General features: G+C 44.1%; 1 long non-coding RNA gene across 2 annotated transcripts; it reads left to right on the forward strand.

Moving 5' to 3' along the window:
• The first annotated feature begins 759 nt into the window (after nt 1-759).
• On the forward strand, nt 760-8,638 carry LOC138823379 (uncharacterized). Of its 2 annotated transcripts, XR_011370789.1 has the most exons (4): nt 760-927; nt 2,734-2,949; nt 3,285-3,500; nt 4,580-8,638. It is a non-coding gene; the product is annotated as an uncharacterized lncRNA (long non-coding RNA). The 2 variants fall into 2 exon arrangements; XR_011370788.1 differs by having other exon boundaries at nt 760-2,949.
• Nucleotides 8,639-14,237: the final 5,599 nt, after the last annotated feature.

Here is a 14,237-nt window from a genome sequence, read left to right on the forward strand (position 1 = left end):
GCTTTCCTGGTATTTCTAAACGGAATAATGTAATCATGCACGCTGGGGAACACAGGTGTTGGTGGGGAACTGGGTGGGTGCTCACACCCTTCTAGGACTTCAAGCCGGCTGGCAGGCTCCTGCCCTAGCAGTCAGGGAAATTCTTTATTCTGATGGCTTCTGGTCACCTGCATAGATAGTCCTGACCTCCTTCATTAGTGACTCAGCAGTAGGATCTGCTTCTGTGAAGAGAGAGGCCAGAGAGATGCTGGCATATATTTTCCTGCATCTGATTACCCATATAAGGGGTGTGTGTGTGTGTGTGTGTGTGTGTGTGTGTGTGTGTGTGTGTGTGTGTGTGTGTGTGTGTAATCCAGCCCCATGTAAACGGCTCTATCTCACTTCCCTTCTGCTAGCTGTCTTCCCTAGGACTTTGCAGGTCACCCTCAGAAATCTTAAGTCTATCCGCATTTTTCCTCCTGAGCTTCTCCTGGCGGAGGGCTTGGACTGCAGGTGCTGCCTAGAAGCCCAGTGGGGCACGGGCTGTTGCTGAGGGCTGGAGGAGCAGCACTGGCCCACCTGTGCGGTCCTTAGAATAGCCCCAAAGGAGGAGGCAGGCGGGTGTGGTGAGGGTAAGAGGCTAGGAGTGGGAGGGTGGAGGGCTCCCGCCTACCCGTGCCAAGGGCAGTGGGGGCGGGGGAGGCTGGTAAGCTTTATGTCCACCTCTGCTCTTAGACAATAACTCCTGGCATGGCCACTGGATTCTCCACTGCAGCCTGGTGAACCCAGCCTGGGTATGGACTGGAGCCGCCCTCCATTGTGCGTTCTTCTGCTTGGAGCCTGCTGCTTTTTAAACATTCTGCCCAGTCATCCTCCTGGCTCCGTCCTCCTCCTGGCCTTTTGCTTTGAAAGCCCACATAGCATTTTTCTCTGCCCATCTCTACAAAGGTAAAGTATGTAACTTTAAGCTTGATTTTTCCCTTCCCCTCTCCAAAACTGGCACTGACTGACTCAGTGTTTTCTGCAGCAGTGACAGTCTGTCGTTAGAGTAAGTACTGTCTTGTGTGTATATGTGTATGCTCGCGCGCGCGCACACACACACACACCTTCCCCTTTAAGAATATCCTCCACAAACATGACACTGCTTAAGGGCTTTCAGCAAACCACAGGCCTGGCCGCTCAAAATGAAGCACAAAGTCAGTACAGGAATCTCGGGATGAAACTCACTAATAGAGTTCCTATGCCTCTGCTAACTCCTGAACACATGTCACCTCCTCTAAATGCGCTATGTGAAAATATTACTATAAAGGTCACAATGTAAAACCACTCACTGAGAATATTCTTCTTCACCAGTGACTATGGTGTGAGGGCTTTGAACTGACCGGGCTTGGTGACTGGCAGCTTTTCAGTTCATTATCCTAAGATCCTTTGGTGAGGTGTGGGGCTGAAGTACGTAAGGGCCAGGGTGGGAGGAGAGGGTCAGGCAGGGCCCAGGCAGTGGTTTGGGGCATTGTCCTAGATTCTAGCAGCAGGCAGGTCATCATCAAGAAGCTGCCTCCATATCCCCAAAGTTGGCATCCACCTGCCAATGCCAGGAGGGATGCAGGAAATAAACCCTTGTGGGTACCGCCGTGCGGCTGGCACCGGCTGTCTATTATCTAATAAGGGCAAACTCCCTGCAAAGTGGTGATTCAGAGAAACAGCTGAGGCCCAAGAGGTTAGATCACTTGCCAGCACACAGCCATCTCAGGTCTAAGAAGCAGTGTCTGCTTCCAGACTGAATGGTGCCCTACTCCGGATATCTGCCGGCCCTCCTGTCCCTGTGGGGTTCGATTATTGCATGCTGCAGTCCGCAGAATCTAGTGTGTATGTGAGTGTGTGTGAGAGAGAGAGAGAGAGAAAGAGAGAGAGAGGCACGGGGGAGGGAGAGAGAGAGCCTCTCTTCTCTGAGATGATCTGTATGAACCACTGATCCATACCTGAGCAAACTGTCATTGAATGGGTTGTATTTGGACAGATACTGGTCAATGGGAAGGGGAGATGGGAGAAGAAAGCAGTATGATCAACATACTAATCCCAATGTAAAATAAAATAGATGGAGCCAGGTATGGTGATACACTTCTATAATCCCAGTCCTGGGAAGTAGAGGAAGGAGAATCAGGAATTCCAAGCCAGCCTGGGCTACACGGCAAGACCGTGTGTCAGAATCAGTCAGCAAATCATAAATATACAAATAAATAAATAAAACAGATGCCCTTAGTAAAACACGAAACCACCGGTTTGGTTTTTAGTGAGGGAACTGTGCAGTCCAAGTTCACACCATTACTTTAACAAGCACCTCTTCAGGAATTAATCAGCTAAAAGAACCCCAGTACCTCTTCTAATGTTGTTTTTTTTTTTTCTAATTAAGGTATCTCCCTTTTTTTACTTGGGAAATGCATTTTCTTTGAAAAAGTGACCTGAAAAGTTTGCTGTAAGGACTCATATTAATAAATAAATAATAGCACCCAACATCCCACTTACTGAAGTTTAATCACGCCTTCCATAAATCTCTAGATTCTTCCAAAAGACACATGACTATAAAAGCAAAGGGAATGTGTGTCTTGCTGACTCCATGAATATCTTCCCCTCCTATTTCTTGGTCTGTGTCGCGCAACCACCACAGGAAGCCCACATGACCCTCTTCCAAGGTTTAGGAAATACACTTGCAAGGAAACTCCCTGTTTGAATATGAAATACGTGCAACTCTTACAGCCTCACATTTTGAAAGTGATGTGTCGTGAAGTGCTATGCGGCTACAGAAGATCTGGGACGCAGCACAAAGCGGAGTGTCTCTTGAATCCATTAGAAGCGCGTTTATATTCCCAGCACGCGCCCGCTATTAAAATGACAGCAGCTTTCTGCTCTCCAAGCAGAAATGATGGCGATGGGCTCAGACCCCTAAATGCTTGTTCCACAGAACTAGCAAAGGTAATGTACTTCCTCCCTAGGGGCCTGCTCGGCCGGGCCTGGCCCTCAATCACAGTCACCAGTCTGAGATAAGAAAGAGGGTGGTCCACTGGGGACAATCATCTCACAGGTCACAGCAGTATTGGTTAGAGCCAACAACTCTAGCTCTGTGTCTAGCTGTACTTTCCTGTCTGCAAGGAAATGCATGCTGCTTCTGCACTTTGGGTCTTAAGCAGCCCCCAGATACTCCATGCAGTACCCAGATTTTTTGGGTTACTTTTTTTTTTTTTTTTTGATGGCTTCAGAAATCAATAGGAGGACCCGAGGCTTACTGTTTGCATTTCTGTGTGGAACAGACAAAGCCTGAGGCTGGCACCTTTGCAGCCATGCTGGAGCCTGTCCAGGCAGGAGCTAACCTCCTCCCCAGTACCTCCCTGCTACTGCTGCTGCTGCTGTGAATTGCAGGCTGCAGGCTACAGCAAATGCTGAGTAACTGCGAATGGGCGGATCCCTGGATTTCTACCAGGAAGCCGGCCGGCTTCTGAAACCAGAATGTGCAACACTAGTGCTAGGTAAGTTGAACATCGTGCGTGTCTGGACAGAAAAGGGAAGCTTGCTTGTGTCTCAGATGACTTACCAGTTGATTAAATAACTCGTGTGTGTGCTCACCCACGAAGCCACCAAACGTCCCCCGGAACACTTACAGGGTGGGGAATTCTATTGTGTAGCCTAAAGATGCAGAAATCTAAGAGCACAACCCCAGTCTCCAAAGGGCTTGGAAAACACCTGAGCATAATATGAAGCCAGCTACACACAACATGGATAAATCTGAAATACAGTATGCTGCTACTGAATGAGAGAAAGCTTAGATGCAGAATACATGCTGAGTTATTCTGTTGATAAGAAATTCCAGGATGGAAAAGTGACCTATAGTGGGAGGGGGAGAAATTTAGAGCAGTAATTGTTATTGAGAGGGTTGGGGAATGACAAGGGAAGTTTCTGGGGGGGGTGTGGGAGGGTGAACCTTGAGAAGTGTTGACTCTGTAGGTATGTGCGTTTGTCAGGGTGAAGATGGCATGCCAGGACTCATTCATTTCATTGAATGTACCTTTTACAATGGAAGAAAGAAACCTAAGACGTGTATATGTTATATAATTATGTATATACATATATAATATGTAAATACCTCACACATTACTTTAGAGACAGACACACATGGTATTTCAAAAGAACTATGCAAAAGTTAGAAGGCAAAAATCCGAGGAGCTAAGAAAAGAAAGAAAAGGATGGCACAAACAATAGTTGCTATGTTTTGGCCGTGGACTGAAATCCACACATCTGCAACCAGTACCTGTGCCAGATGCTCTGCAGGTGTTGCATTCAAGCATCTGCTCACTTAAGAAGTGGGAGTTTTCTTACCCTAAGGATGAGTATTGTATATCTGATCGTTTATGCTCATATTGTATTAACTTTCTAGCAATCTTACATGGCTACCTCAGATTGAATTCAGCTAAATACTGAAAAAAGAAAAAAAAACACTGAGAGCTATTTATACTGTGACTTTGTTTAAAAACCTAGGGTAATAACATAGGCATTTTCCTTGGTCTTTAACATAAATACTTTGTCTTTTATTCTAAAAAATATCTCCCAGCTTTAGGTCGAAGTTGCTCATGAATGAATATGCTATTTTTTTTTTACTTGAACACTATTAGAAATGTACTTTCTATGAGAGATTTTTTTTTTCAACTGCTTGGACCAGAAAGTGATTAAGATGTTTTAAGTCTTCTACTTGCTCATCACCTTGGCCTGCTCCCCTGTGTGGTTTATATTCCTCCCAGTGAACCCACAATAACTTCTAGAAGAGCAGAGATCTCTGGGGAGATAGAGAGGCCTGGTGCTCAAAAACAAGCTTTGGTGTTTCGCTTTGTCTTCCCTCCATTCTTCCTGCAGTAGTCCAGAGGGAAGAGCTGACTCAGCACTTTCCCTGAGCTCCACCAAATAAAAAGGATCTGAGCGAGCTGGGAAGGTTAAGGGGCGAACCTTCAACCCTGCCTCCTTCGAGCAACGAAGCCAGGGCTATAGCCTGGGTTTCCTGTTATATTTGATTCGCTGGCATCTTCCCACGAAACCTTCTGCTTTGTACATGTATGTTCCAGCCTGTCCTTTGGCAGACCTCTGCATGGTAAAATTCCAGAAACAGGGAAGCCTTTCACCTTCTAAAGACACCTAATGCATGACTGCTCCAGACAGAACTCCCTCCCCTTCCCTCCAATCATTATTGGAGCCATGAGAGATTGGAGTAGGGCCAATGCTGACATTCCGACGCCAGGTATCAAAGACTGAGTGTGAGGCTGATAATGGTTTCAGAGAGAGGAGAAAGACAGAGACACAGTGTGGAGCGGGGTGCGGGTTTGATCTCCTTGAGCAAGGAACCTAAGGTAAGAAAAGAAAAGGGAGTAATAAATATCCCGGGACTGAAGGAGCTGGTCAGAGAATGAATGAGGCAGGCAAGTAGCTGGGATGGAAATTAAATATTCCCTGTAGATCTGAGTTCACCATGCCTACAGCAAAGGCCTCCGCGTCCCTGGCAAGCTTAACCAGGATGTCCAGGATGTATTTAAATTGGGAGAATAACCTATGACTTCATTTCAGAGAGTCTTTACCCATTTGAATTTTGGCCAAAGAAATTTCGTGCATCGACAGGCATCTTTGAAGTCTTTCTCAGTTCTTACATATAGTTCAGGAAGTTGCTGGGCAACTGATTAAATGGAAGGGTAATGGACAAAGGAAATGCAAAATGGTGGAACAACCCACATACCAGGCAGTCAAGCTAAGGATTGCTGGGATATGATACGAAGTCATATCTCATAACCTAAGAAGACAAGAGAAAGGAGAATTTGCATTTGCTAAACAAACATATGTTCAATAATATTGGCCAAGCACTGGACACAATCATTCTCTCGGACAGTTTCATTCAGTCATCACAAAATCCTGATGAGTTGCATATTTAAAATAGCCTCATCTGAGAAGATGAGGTGATTAAGGTTTAGCAGAGACCTTCTGCAGCTCAGCCCCATTAGGTCGTTTAATCCTCATAGAACCCGGATGAGGTAAGAATAATTGTCATTCTGCAATTTTAAAAGAATGAAGTTCAGAGAGTTTAGGAATACTGGTCCAGGGCACAGAGCTGGGTCCAGGTCTGGCTACATTGTCACACCTTCCACTATGACAAGACAGGTTGGGAATACAGTATACAAATTAAATACCTCATTCTTCCTTTCTTGCAATGTTTAAGTGGGTATACCAATGCAAAAAATGCTGCAGTAATCAAACTTGAAAATATACAAATCCCTCAAAAGAAAAATAACTCATGTCATAGTTGTTTAGGCAAAGCGTCACAGGCAGAAAGCAAGTAAGACAGCACTTTTTTTTATGAGTAACCTTCAGAAATAGACATACATCACTGAACTTATTTACAAGGACCAAAGTACACAAAAGAATCTCTCTTCAGATACAGGCTCAATGTCATTTTTCTAACAATCACATTTATTGTTGTATTATCTAGAAGAGAAACATACACTCAAAAAGATTCTCTACCCCTTTCAGCCTTGCTTTTACCCTACAAACTTAATAAACTGCAGTACCAAATCCCATTAGCATAACAGATACGCTTTAGAATCAGCCTTGGCCATTGCAATTTACAAAGTGGTTTTTCTTCTGTCATGCCAACAAAGGTCCTGCCCATTACACTGATTAATACTTGCTTTAAAAGTTAGCCAAAATTAGAATTGTCTCCCAGTTTTGTTTCCCCCAGTGACGTTTGGAAAGATGACTTCCCTGGGGCCAGCACTCAGTTGCTAAGAATGCAGCAGGGGATGGAATGTGAGCAAAGGCTGTAGGGATGGAATAGAGCAAAGGCTGTAGGGATGGATGGAGCAAAGGCTGTAGGGATGGATGGAGCAAAGTCTGTAGGGATGGATGGAGCAAAAGCTGTAGGGATGGAATGGGAGGCAGAAGCTCAGCTGGACTGCGTTGAGCATTCCGGGCTGCGTTGAACATTCCGGGCTGCGTTGGAGGGAGGAATCATCCTACTCCTGGGCTGCCCTTCACCCCACACCACCTCTCTGTGTTTAGTCAACTCTGATTCAAAACTGCTAAAAGGGTGAAAGACACAAAGAAGCCACACTCAAGGAACATTGTACAAGGATCTCAAATGAGAGCTTGGTCACACAGCAGTATCCCAAAGATGGACTTGCTCATGCTTTAATTCAGACGTGAGTCAAAGACACTGTGGACAAGAACCCACAGGGTGGGATCGTTGAGGGAAGAAAGAAACAGATATGAATGGACGTCTTGGGGAGGGGGTATGTGTATTTACTAATTTGCTGTAAGCCTGTCCTCCCTACCAAACACAGCTGAGTCTGCCATACACAGCTGGCCAACCATCAATATGTCATCTGTTCCAAGAGTTCCCCAGTGAATATAATAAAACTCATTTCCCCACCTCTGACTTCCAATTTTCCTAAATGGATTATAAAAGAAGTTGGTGGGGGAGGCAAAGCAGATGCTTCTCTTATTCTGACTCTGACTTCGGGATTAAGGGTTGAAACAGAGACTGCGTATAGATTCATTTACTTTCTCATCTGGGGTCCAGCATGAGGAATTGAAGCTGCCTAACCCCCACGCCCTCTATCTATCTCTCCCTTTCTCTCCTTTAAGTCTCTGATTCTTTTCTCTCTTCCTGAAATTTGTGTATGGCTGATTGCCCTTGAAGGAAAGGAACCTAGCATTTGAATGCATTTGAATCCATGTCTGGGGTACCGTAGACGCTGGGGGTCTAGGCAGCGGGCTGTTAGGGAAAGGACTAGCAGAAAATCTGTAGGCGTCACCATGGAAACACATCCTTGGAGGCTGAGTGGAGGCTGCTGCTCCAATCACCCAAGTCTGCTAATGACAGTGCCATCTTTTCCTGACAGCTGTCTTGTGTGGATGTGATATCACTCTGTCGATAGCTTTGGAAGTCTGTCTAGTTTAAATAATAATAATGTCAGCAGTAGACATGGTAATAGGATTGAGTTGAGGCGCTCATCTTAGGTCTAACGCTGTCACTGATGTACTGCGGTTGACCCAAAACTGGGCCAAACCTCCTCCTGGGGAGACCAGAGGATTCCTAGGGGGTCCCAGGCATGGGTCATGCTAAGGATATCTTTGTAGTTTTTTTAGACAGGTTCTCATTATATAAACAAGAGTAATATTGAACTCACTATCTAGCCCAGGCTGGTCTTGAACTCAGGACCCTCCTGCCTCAGCTTCCTGAGGCTGGGATTTGAACTGTGGACCACCCATGAATCTTTAGAATTCCCTTACAGGCTCTCTGATCACAGAAAGTGCTTTTTATAATAATTTGATATGTGCTTTTAGACAAAATTTAGGATTTCAAATACTGGTTGAAATTGCTAAGAACTTAACAGAAAAGCTTTCATTCTTATATATGTAAATATAAATTATGTGTATACTCATATGCTGATACGTTGATTCAATGAGATTCCTCAAAACTTTTACATCATTTCTCCCAGCCCTGTGTGTGTGTATTTTGGAAGGAAGAAAGAAATGGTTTTATCAGTCATTCTAGCAAAAAGTAGTATTTGTTCATGAGTTTATGGCTTAGTGAGGAGAGTCATTGCCAATAAAAGATCTGTATTTAGGGTGAGGGGAGATGGGAAGGGATGGGAAGGGGAAACAAAGGAGGAGGCAACAATGCTAGATAAGAAATGTACTCATTACCTTGCTCATGTAATTGTAACCCCTCTGTACGGTATTTTCACAATTAGAAAATAAATAAATAAATTTTTAAAAAGACAAGATCATTATTTAAATATTTGTTCATCAAAATGTATAAGATATCTATGTTTTGATCAAGTGTGTGTCCAATAGTACTTGTGATCATAATTCAATGTAGAAACTGTGTTTACAGAAATAAACTGGTGCCGGGCGCTAGTGGCTCATGCCTGTAATCCTAGCTACTTAAGAGGCTGAGATCTGAGGATCACGGTTCAAAGCCAGCCCGGGCAGGAAAACTCCATGAGACTCTTATCTCCATTAAACCACTTAGAAAACCAGGAGTGGCACTGCGGCTCAAGTGGTAGAGTGCTGGCCTTGAGCTGAATTGCTGAGGGACAGCACTCAGGCCCAGAGTTCAAGCCCTATGACTGACAAAACAAAACAAAAACAGAAACTGGTTTGGATTGTTATACATAATTCATTATAGAAAAGAACATCAATCAAATATTATAGAACATATCAATTGAATATTAAAAATTACAAACATAAAATGTATGTTAGGATATGAAGTAATGTAATAAACTAAAATGGACGCAGAAGTTCAAGGAGAAAATGATCGAATTAATAAAGATTGGAGGAAGTGTTGGTATCTTTCAGCTGGATGATGGTAGGTAATGAGTTGGCTCATTATTTTGGCTCCTTCTGATATAAACATCTCATGATTTCATTCTAAAATGTCTACACTGAAAATACTGAAAATTGCATCCATGCCACTATTTAAGCTTTATGATGATGACAATTTTTAGATAGGAATTTAAAAGCAAATGAAGAGTCACATAGATTTCCAATAGTCTTCTGAAATGTTTTTAACTGTACTTGTTATTATCTTTAAGTGGTCATGCAACGACATCATCATTTCATAAGTCCGTTTATGAACGCCGTGTATCTTGACTCATGTCTGGCCTTTCTTCCTTCTCCCTCCTCCCTCCCAGTGCAGAGCCTTAGATCTCAGCCTCGGGAGGATCTGGGATTACAGGTGTGAGCCACTAATGCCTGGCCTTCATTTTAGCTTTGACTTGATTTGCTAACTTAAGTGCTCAGTGACTTGAACACATGTGCCTTCTACTCTTTTTCTGGATGAATCCTGCAGAAGTTTATTATTTTCATCTTGCCATTGGACTGTGATCTTTTTGTAAAAAAATTTTTTTCTTGGACTTTCTATTTCATTGATCTCTGGCTTTTATTTATTTCTTCTTTGGAGAGATCAGTTTTACTTTGTTATTGTTATTTTCTATAACTTATTGAAGTGAAATTCCATCTGTCACTATTCCAATTTTTTTTGAATGTACGAAATTGCAACTATATGTTTCCTTTTAAAATACAGTTACTTGTTTTCATTGAGTGGTATACAAAGGGCTTTCAATTCCAAAGGTCAGGTTATGAGTACAACACATCTTGATAGATGTCATCTCCTCCTTCATTCCCCTCCATCCTTCCCCCTCCCATCCCTACCCTCAAGTTAATATAGTTCAATTTTCCCATAACGTACAGGGGATGTAATGATGGTCCTGCCTCCATTCCTGAATGTTCCCTCTCCTCCCCCACCCTGAACCCATTTCAGCTTCCTGCTATTCATTTTGGTAAAAGTTGGTTATTTGCTCAAAGGAGTTACACGGTGGGACTCCTTCCCTAAGGATATCATCTAAATGTCCTTTTAAGTAGCTGCACAATTCAATAACTCCTGTAGCATTTTTATTGTCAGTCAATTAAATACATTCTGCATGTTCTCTGAGCCAAAGTTATTTATAAATGTAACTTTAAATGTCTAAACATCAGGTTTTTGCACTGACATTTCTAGTCATTAAGTTCTAGTTTATTTACATTGGGATTGGAGAATGCTGTCTGTCTTTTATTTTTAGTAATTCGTAATATACTAGGGATTATTTCTACCATCTTATTTTTCTTTCTGCTTGACCTTCTTTGCTTGTTCTTTCGTTGACAGAGGTCAAGCTTTCTGTCTCTCCTTGTCTCCCTGTTTAGAACATCTTAAAATTATTTTCTGGGGGCTGGGAAGGTGGCTCAGTGGTAGAGCGCTTGCCTTGCATGCTCAAGGCCCTGGGTTCGATTCCTCAGCACCACATAAGCAAAAAAAAAAAAGCCGGAAGTGGCGCTGTGGCTCAAGTGGTAGAGCGCTAGCCTTGAGCTGAAGAGCTGAGGGACAGCGCCCAGGCCCAGAGTTCAGGCCCCACGACCGGACCCAAAAAAAAAAAATTATTTTCTGTCATTTAGTGGCTATGGTTTCACACAGCCTTGAAATTGCTGAAATCTAAAGCTAGCGTGGCCCAACCTGACTGGCCAGCGCTCTAGCCACCACTTCCGTGGCTCTGCGTCCTCAGCTGCTCCGTGTGCCCTTTGAGAACTCCAGTGCAGCCCATTGTGATGGGAGAAAGCACCTTGAGGTCCAAATCAAAACGCCTACACACAGCCAACCCGAGTCTTACGGATGGGATTCTGCTAAGTTTTAATCGTCTAGTCTATAAGAAGACTCAAGGACAGCTGTGTCACAGCTACGCTGCGACAGTGCACTAGGAGAATGTATGTGAACGCTTTGCCAAATGTGTTTTCAGCAGAGAATTCATACTTGGCAATTTCTCTGGTGGTTTGCTTTAAGTTCGGAGCCTTCAATTTCAGTAGGAATGACATTGCATGTAGATTCTTTTGCAGAGAGACGTTTACTCTTGCTTACATTCTTTATTACTGAGATCAGCCCTAGTTTCCAAGCTATCACGCTCTGAAATTGACCTCAGATGTCTGATTCATTGATTCCCTCTTCTTCCAAACTGGACTGCTAACATCCACCAGCCTCCTCACAGCTCGCTAAATTTCCCCAGAGCTAGCTACGTATAAAAGCTCAGGAATTCCCCTGTTGGACAAAATAATCAGGCCATTCAAGAATCAAGGGACAGATCTAGTAGATGGTTGGTTTATATTTTAGTTGAAATTGGATGCTGAAAACAAGCAGAAAAATATTTTCAAAAAGCTGTCTCATTTAATCAACTGAGAGGAGTCTAATCAAAGTAAGCGCCATTAGCTAACTGCAAACCCCACACTGATGAGTTGGAGGATTTTAGCTTCTAAGCGAATGTGTGAGACAAGGGGCAATTGTGGAATCAGAGGCCCAGGACTGGTTAAACTTGCCATGGTATCTAAGTAATCTATGCAGGACTCTAAATGAGTCTGAAAACACCACTATGAAGCACTAAACAGAAATGCCTGCCTTGAATCTGTTGGGTTTTATTCTGGGGATTACTTACTTACTTATTACTTACTTAGACAGGATTTCAGGGAGGCTGGCCAAAGATTCCTGGCCCAAGGGATCTCTTGCCTCAACCTCCAGAGGAGCTGGAACTCCATACATCCAGATTAATTTTTAAACACTTCTCTATTTGGTTGTATATGCCATTTATTAAGAACTAATCGGGTAATCTATTGATTTTTAAAAAGATGTTCTTACCCTTTAAAAGCACCTAGAACGTGGGTTTCTGAAAGACAAAAACTTGTTTCCATGTGAGCAAAACAAGACCCCCATCTAGTGGTGAAATGAGTACACTGCAGGATAGATTCCGGCCCACAAATGCTGACCACAGCTGACCGACCAGCCCCAGCACAGGCCTGCAGTATCTACCCCGTAGACAAAAGTGTTAGCGGTAGAATTCCGGGTATCTGACTGTCAAAGAGAGGAGCTCTTTGGGGGAAAGAAACAGGGGGATCCTTAGTCCTACCTCAGAGATGATAAAAAGCCAGTGCTGATCTATCTGGCTTTACAGGGTGAATGTTTCTATACCAATTTTAGAAAAATGTCTTTTAGTCCATGTGGAAGATACAGCTTGATTTCCTTTTTTAAATTTTTTATGAAGGCTCCTACCATAAAGCAGGATTGACAATGCTTTAAGTGATGTATGTGTGTGAGACAGACAGGCAGACAGACAGACAGAGAAAAGAGAGAGACAGACAGAGAAGCTGGGATTGAACGTCCAGGTTCTCAGGCTTGTTAGGAAAGCATTCTACCCCCTTGAACCCCAGCCCCTTTCCCATTTTATTTTTGAGCTGGGGTCTCTGGGCTGTCAGGAGCCTGGGGGTGGAGACCAGGCCCGCCAACACCTCCACGCCTGCTCAGAGCGGTGTGTCCCCCACGGCCTCCTCCGGCAGCTGGGCCGCAGTGTTCTCTCCCCCCCCCTCCTGCCCGGTGAGGTCCCAGTGCTGCCGCTTTCCCTGCGGCATTCTCTGCTACTTGAGTGTTCCATGGAGACGCGATTTCTAGATTTTTCTACATGTTCTTTTTTACCTCTAAATTCCCCCACAAAGCCCGAGCCTCGCTGGCAATGGAACAAAATTGAATCAATGAGCAAAACACCATTTAGAGAACAACATGCAGAGGTTCGAGGACATTCATTTTTTTAATTAAGTTTCTTATTGTGAAAATACTGTACAGAGGGGTTACAGTTACATGAGCGACGTCATGAGTCCATTTCTTGCCCAGCATTGTTGTCCAGGCCATTAATTGATTAAGACAGGGCATACCTTGGCTGCTTCCTGTATCCTTGATGAGTTAATTCCCACCTCTATCCCGTATCCACTTAGGCAGTAAGAGCTGACCTGGAGATCTGTGGGAGAAACTGGCTGTGGCCAGCATGGCTTGGTTCATTGGGTGATGAGAAGCCGCCACTCCAGTGCTAGTGAACTAGGGCTTTGGGTGAGAGCCAAGAAGGGGCCCAGCGTGAGAAGGCTGTCTTTCCTTTCTTCACAATGAATTCAGGTCTGAGGCAGGGCTGGCAGGCCCTTGCAGGCTTGTCTTCTCTATCAGCCTGGCTACTTAGGAATCATGATGAATAGTTTAGCATCTGTACAATACCAAGAGACACTTAGGGACTAGGCGCTGTCCCTGAGCTTTTGTGCCCAAGGCCAGTGCTCTACTACTTTGAGCCACAGCCCTGCTTCTGGTTTTCTGGTGGCTAATTGGACAGAAGAGTCTCACAGACTTTCTTTCCTCAGCCGGCTTCAAACCGTGATCCTCAGATCTCAGCCTCCTGAGTAGCTAGGATTACAGGTGTGAACCACCAGCACCTGGCTGGAACACACTTTTATCCTGATTATCTTATAGATTGAGTGCCTACTCCCCCACATTCCTATCTACAGTCCCTTCTCTTTCAAAAGGACAAACACAGTATTAGACTCACTTCTCCTCTATCATCAGTATATGATAACGAGGTCCGTGGCTCAATGCTAAACCGGCTCTGAACTCGGGCTGTTCTCTTTTATTCCCGTCGATGTGGACTCGGTGCCTCCATTGTAGCCCGAGTTCAGCTCTTAGGACCATTGTTTTAAGCCCAGTGTGAAAGGCCGGATGTACGGATGTCAACATAATAGTATCATGATGTGCTCTCTTTTTAGAAAATACTCGAAGCTGAGCACTTCAGTCAGGACACATAACTGTGTGTGACTTAGAAGACAGCTCCCTCTTGAACTGT

This window comes from Dipodomys merriami, unplaced genomic scaffold (assembly GCF_024711535.1).
Source record: "Dipodomys merriami isolate MVZ:Mamm:240054 unplaced genomic scaffold, mDipMer1.0.p SCAF_12, whole genome shotgun sequence".
NCBI lineage: Eukaryota > Metazoa > Chordata > Mammalia > Rodentia > Heteromyidae > Dipodomys > Dipodomys merriami.